This window comes from Otolemur garnettii, unplaced genomic scaffold (assembly GCF_000181295.1).
Source record: "Otolemur garnettii isolate 467f Iridium unplaced genomic scaffold, OtoGar3 scaffold00132, whole genome shotgun sequence".
NCBI classification, from domain to species: Eukaryota; Metazoa; Chordata; class Mammalia; order Primates; family Galagidae; genus Otolemur; species Otolemur garnettii.
Genome location: NW_003852527.1, coordinates 3929125 through 3936111, shown reverse-complemented (window position 1 = coordinate 3936111; position 6987 = coordinate 3929125). Strand labels below are relative to the sequence as shown.

General features: G+C 34.8%; 1 pseudogene; it reads right to left on the bottom strand.

Moving 5' to 3' along the window:
- Positions 1–5966: 5966 nt before the first annotated feature.
- On the bottom strand, positions 5967–6135 carry LOC111727939 (annotated as a pseudogene).
- Positions 6136–6987: the final 852 nt, after the last annotated feature.

Sequence of the window (6987 nt, the reverse complement as noted above, 5' to 3'; positions counted from 1 at the left end):
ACACTAATTTAGAATTTTCTAGTCTTCAGTAGAGTTGATTACAAGAGGTATGGATAACTGTAATTATTTCTTGCTTTTGGTTTTGGTTAGTATCAGATACATTTTGTGTAATAAAAATGGAAATTTAGAGCTCAAACTAGTAGAGAACTTAGATCCTCATTATTCATTATTTATTTATTTATTTGATTTTTCCATTTTCTTCCTCCCAAAAGCAAATACTTTGAGTCCCATTAACATAAGATGAAATAGGAGGATAAGTATTTTGATATGTTACTTATGGAAATATTTCAACTTTGTATGAGATTTTCCATTAGGAAATGAATAAACATTGATTTTTAATAAATTTTGATTTTTAACAAATTTTAACATTTGGCCAAGCAAATTTCAAAAAGCAACAGTTTAATTTTACCTTTATAGATATTAATGAGATCATATGCAGTTCTTGAAAGAGAAAGGAACTAACACTTTCAAATATCCACTTTTGTTAAGTTGGGTTACCAGAGATTCTAGGTTTTATAGGTCAGTCCAGTTCACACTTAGTGTTCTGCCTAATTACTATTACTGCTTCCTTTACTAATTACTAATTCTGTCCTTCACTCTCCAACCACATGAAATATATGAGTTTAATGTGTGTTTACCTTCTGTTCCATCTGTAAACATTCTCTAATGGAATGATATTCCAGAAATTTGTATTTCTAGTTTGAATTTCCCCATTAACAGAGTGATTGCTTATTTCTCTGTAAATCAGGTTTCTGAATAGCACAATAGGAATAACATACTTTTTATACACAATAATAATGGCTTACCAGAACGTGTGTAGCTAGTTCTTTTAGAATATATGCAGAGAAGATATAGTATTATCAGGCGCAAAATAATTATTTCAAGGTGGTATCAAACATTTTAAGGTATATAATGGCTTGTCTCACGCAGACTTTGATATAAATCCAGGCTTAGCACTTTGAGAAAATATGATTTTGGGGAGGAATTATGTTGGGTTATAGGGTTTTCCTTATTTCTTTCTCATTTAGTGTGTGTGTTGGTAGCTTTGTTTTTCATTTGAAAATAAAAGGAAAAGAGCTAATACTCCTTAACTCTCTGGCACAGACTTGGTAAATAATAGGCTCTCAATAGATGTTTTCCTTCTTTTTCCTTTTTTTCCTTCCTTCTTTCCACTTTTATGAAAATACTTGTATAAATAAGTTTAGAGTCATATAAATGTGGCTTGCCATTGTTGTTATTTAATAATGAATATGTTCTGTCTGATTTTGCTCACTTATTTAAATCACTACATTTAAATTTTTCTGATTATTATACTTAAGCAAGGATAAAAGATGAAAAATGACTCCACATTATAAGTAGATCTTGTCTTCTTGAAGGAGATTGAGAAAAGTTAGAAAAGATACTGGCTACTTGAGCCAAGAGAGATGTGGTTTCAGTGGGCATCAATTCTAGAGCAGGGTATAACGTTTGTCAACTATCTGGAAATTAAGCAGAAAAAACCTGGACATAGTACCAAGCTAAGATTGGGAAGGGTAGGGAGAAATGTGATTTGAGGTCTAGACGTATCCTTTGGCTTTGACCAGGTCTACTTTGGAATAAATACCAATCTTGCGTAGGGAATGTAGGGGTAGTTTATATAGGAAGGGTCAAGAGGAGTCAGCGATATGTAGGGTTTGGGAAATTTTAGCCTGGGTTTCAAGCTTGATGCTACTGCAGGTCTCAAGACTTTGGATGAAATTATTGGCAAATCTGCCTTGTTATGAGTTAGGGAAGAAAAATGTAGGTGAAATAAATCAAGAGCTAATATCCCGGTTGGCTTTCTTTTTTCTTTTAAATCAAATTTGCTATTCCATAGTACCTGTACACCAAATGCTAATTAGGAATTGAATATGTAAGATTTTCTTTTGCATTGGGCCACAAATAAATATATAATCTCAGAATTATTTACGAGTAGAAGATTAGTGCTCTGTATCACACTAAGTTTCATTCTTCAGTTAACTCCAGAAGTTAAGGAGGCTAAATGGTTAAGCAATTATTTTTTAAAAATTATGTTTATTTTCCCCTGAAAATTCTACTGCTAAAGGATGTGCAGTGAATTTATCTAGAATGTCTATTCATTGTACATTAAAAACTTTTTTTTTGTTACTGAGTTAGCAGGATCATTCTCTCAAGCCCATAATCAATTGTGACTATATCCATAAAACTAACAGTGGATATACATTTTCAAAATTGAAAGTCATTATAAAACAATGTAGGCCACTGTAAATCATCGCTAAAAACAGTCATAATGGAAATCTTTTATCTACGTCTGATCCACTAACATACAGTTATTCTGAGAACTAATAACTTTTTCTTGGAGATAGGGCCCCAAATTCAATTTTATAGCTCACAGTCCCAGTAAATAGAAAATGTGTGCCAAACCTGACTTTATAAATCCTAGTGATTTCATGTTTTTACCATATGTATTAGACTAGAAAAAATGAGAGTGAGGTTTGATGGGTTTTTACTTGGCCAATAAGCTCTGATACATCTCTATGTGAAGTTTGGAAATTAATTTTTATATTATTCCAGAGATATATAACTAGCATTAATTATTTCAGTAAATTTCAAGAGTACTTGGGAGAAATATTTGCTCCTCTCTCAAATAATAATGCAGCCTCAACTGTTTGAACAGGCCATCAATCCTCATTTTCTACTCATTGAGCAGCTGGGCTACAATAACTGCCTCCCACCACAGTGCTGTTAGAAGGTAGTACACCGCTTACTTTCTGGCATTGCTTCTCTTTGATGCTTCCTAGTTCCAAAGGAGAAATTTACTGAAGTACAGTGCTGTGGGAAAAGAAAAACTTAAAGGACCAGCCTGCTTCTTTCAAACTGAGAAACTGAGTTCTTATGAAGGGGTGTAGATCTCAATGTTGATATTAGCTTTCAACATTTAATATTTCCAAAGAGCTATTTCATTTTTGTCTAAACATTTTAAAAAATTTTATCGAATTTATTATTTAAAAGTTCAATAATTTCATCAGATATTTTTTAGTTGTACCCAAAAGAAATCAGCTAATTTAAATCAGAAAAGGAATTTATTAAAAGGATAGTAGATTATTATCCCATTATTAAAAAATATTAAAAGGAATCTTTGTAAAGACAAGAGATTCAGGGTGATAGGCTACCAGTACAAGAACAAATCCCAAAATTACTCCACAGGATGACCTGTGGACACATATGGCACCTGGTGCCCTGACAGTGCTCACCCAGACCCAAGTGCTGCCACTAGAACTGCTGCCTCTGGAACAGGCGTCCTCAAACCGCGGCCCGCGGGCCACATGCAGCCTGCCTAGGACATTTATCCGGCCCACCGGCTGCTTTTGCCACCACTGCCTGTCCTGCTTAGCAGCTGACTTGTCCCGGACCCTGCAGTCCGGCCCTCCGACGGTCTGAGAGACCGTCAACTGGCCCCCTGCTTAAAAAGTTTGAGGACCCCTGCTCTGGGATCTGGTTGTAGTTGCTGCTGATACTTGTTAGAATAGATTCTGCAGTAGGCCGGTGCTCTGCTACTTGGCTTTGCTGAGTATCTTGCCATCATGAAGGCTAAACTAGAGATTAAAATAATGACAACACTGCAAAAATGCAGTGGTTCATCTAGTGGAAATGTGAGCGACTACTCACTAGAATTGCTCCCATACAGTGTAGGTGACCACCAGGGATATTGAGAAAGGGGAATCTTCACTGGCTAGGGTTTGAACTAGAAAATACTTAAGGTTCTATACAATTTTTAGTTTTCATCCAGGAAAAGTTTTGGGACATATTTATTCTCCAATTTGTTAATTTCCTTATTTTCTCTTCCCCCCTTCTCTTCGTCAGCAAGGACATCTTTGGGAATTGTCCAGTTTCCCTTTTGAGATGCTATTGTAGGTAAAAGAAGAGAAGGTGTAGGTTTGCGTCTAGGTTTTGTATGCCAAATAATGACTGCGTCTGACTTAATAAACCAGAAATAAAGACAAATTATTATAGATGTTATGGACATCCAGTTTAATATAGTAGATTGAACACAAACATTTATCTTTGCTCCTTGTGAGGCTCAATTAAAATGACAGAAAATTAAACACACATGGACAAAAAGAATCACAAGGAGAGCTGAGATATGTCTAACGTTGGAAGCTAGAAGGTGTATGCAAAGGGATACTTAGCGTGATCCGACAAGAGGTGAGATGACTCATTTCATAGTCCTATGGAAAATTTAAGAAATATAGGTATCCAATAATTTTGTTCTATTTAAAGAACATAACATTCTGTAAATGTTGACTATTTAGACACAAGATTTAATGAAAATTGGAATAAATGACATAAATCATGAAAAAGAAAAACTTTTATTTAAATGTTAGGCTCAGAGAGGGAGAAATGCCCCATAAAGAATATCAGGACAAAGAAGATCACAGCTTGTTAAATAGTTGAGTGTTCCTTCATGAAGAGATATCAGCTCAAGTCTCAGAAGGTGAAACTCTTCAAATTTATATATGCTTCTAGGAATTTTAAAAAATATTGTAGATATCTTAGTACAACTTCTGAAAGACTGCTGTGTTGAAAAATAATTAACTCATTCTTCGTACATTTATCCAATAGTTGTTTTCCCGTAGAAATAGCCGGAGGTTGAGAGTACAGCAGTAAAACAAGATAGGCACAATCCCTGTCTTCGTCAAGTTCATAGTCTTGAAATAAAGACAATTTTATATGCTTCTCAGAGCAAGTGCTTCTTAATCGTAAGAGAAAAAGAATGTGCCCAGTCATGTGATAAGTGTTTTTCATTGAATCCTCATAGAAATTCCATGAGGATTCATTTAAAAAATCTGTATGATTCTTATAGTATCTATTGTTTGATTCAATAAGGTAATGGATATCCCTGGCATAACGCCTGCCACTAAATAATCATTCAGCCATTCTTATTTTACCTTATGATCGTGATATAAGGACCATTAGGACCACATCTGTGCAGATGAAGGAAGTGGAACTCTGAGGAAGCACGGCATGCTTACTGCATCTTGGCTGTTAAGAGGTGGAACTGAGATTTGAATCCAAGTCAGTCTGTGTTAAGACTGCATGCTCACTCCACTCTATTATAAATAAATAATCTTCCAGTGCATTATGTAAAATCTTCCTGTTCAGGCTGTCTTGTTATTCAGCTAGTGCTTATGAAATAATCTCTATAGGAAAATATTAGCATGTTTTCAAACAAGTGCCTTATAAATGAGCTATGGAAATATAATTTGTAAGTGGTAGTTTATTGTGGAATCAAATGTCTATCGTCTCATATTTCTTAAAACTAAAAAAGGGGTTAAAACAGATTGTCTGTTTTGGTCTTCTCTTTTTGGAGTGTCTATGATAATAATAATAGGGGTTTACTTTTTTTTTCTTGTTGCAGTTTTTTGGTGGGGGTTGGGTTTGAACCCACCACCTCCAGCATATGTGGCCAGAGCCCTACTCCTTGAGCCACAGGCGCCACCCAGGGGTTTACTTCTATTGACAGCTTGCTATATAAACAGGCATTATAATACATACTCTATAGAAACCATGTTATTTAATCCTTACAGAGATCATATGAAACAGGTGATTTCTATTATCCTTTCTTTACCTGTCCTCCCTCCCCCAGCCATGGAGAGATTGAGCCATTGAAAGACGAAGCTGCCCAAGGCCACACATCTGTTAAGGGGCTAAGTTTGGCTTATAAGTCAGGTGTGATGGTGTCCTGTCTCCACAGACTGTGCAGCTGACCACTGCATCATTCGGGCTTCAATGTTGAGACTGTCAGCTCTTATCACTGACTTGGGTTAGCTCCTTGACACATGTTCAAATATTCACAACTCATATAACTTTTATTTTAGAAAAGAGTTGCAAAGATAGTACAGAAAATTCTCATGTTCTCCTCACCTATTTACCCCTAACGTTAATATCTTTTTTGTTTGATTCCCCCAAAGGGGTGCCCCATTCCTGGAGGTACTGCAGTACCAGGTCGATGTGTGGAGTGCATGGAGCAAGCTCCTATTCCAACTCCCTGCTCCAAAAATCTATTTAATGTATAGATGGAGGACATATCAGATATTAAACTGATAAGAATAGATACTATACTTGAGCTGTTAATATCTTGCCTAACTGGCTAATTTGATAGAACTAAGATGATTGATGATTGATATAAGGACTATTAATTGAATTACATAATGTATTCCGATTTTACTGGTTTTTCCCCAGTGTCATTTTTCTGTTCTAGGATCCTGTTCCAGGATATCATCTTGCTTTTTGCTGCATAGTTTTTCCTTATTTTTCATGACTTTGATAGTTTAAAATTTTTTTTTATTAAATCATAACTGTATACATTAATGCATTTATGTGGTACAATGTGCTGATTTTATATACAATTTGGAATGCTTACCTAAATGTCCATTAGCAGATAATTCCTCAGTTTGAGGAATACTTGTCAAGTATGTAGAATGTCTTTCAATTTGAGTCTAGTGCTATTCTCTTGGTTAGATTGGATTTATGTTATCTGGGATTATTAATACCGTAGAGCTTTAAGTGGCTTTCTCATTGCACTGTATCAGAGGGTTTCTTTTGTCAGTATCCCTTATTATTAGTGATTTGAAGCCTGATCACTTGGTTAATTTATTGTTTGCCAGAATTTTCGAGTGTAAATTTTCTGTTTTTCCCTTTTTATACTTTGTTCTTTGAATGTAAATCACTAAATTCACACTGTACTTAAATGGAGGGAGATTAAGTTCCAACTTCTGAAAGGGAAGTGTATTTCTATATATTGTTTGAAAAATTTCTAAAAGTAATAGTTCTCTCTTTTCTTGTACCTTATTTTTTAAATGTATATATGTTCATATCATATAGACTAATATTTACCTCATACTTTGAGCTATGGTCTAATACTATGTTATATATTTTGTTGCTTGTAAGATAACTTTAAAAAAGAGTTTCTTCCTGGCTTTAAAAAAT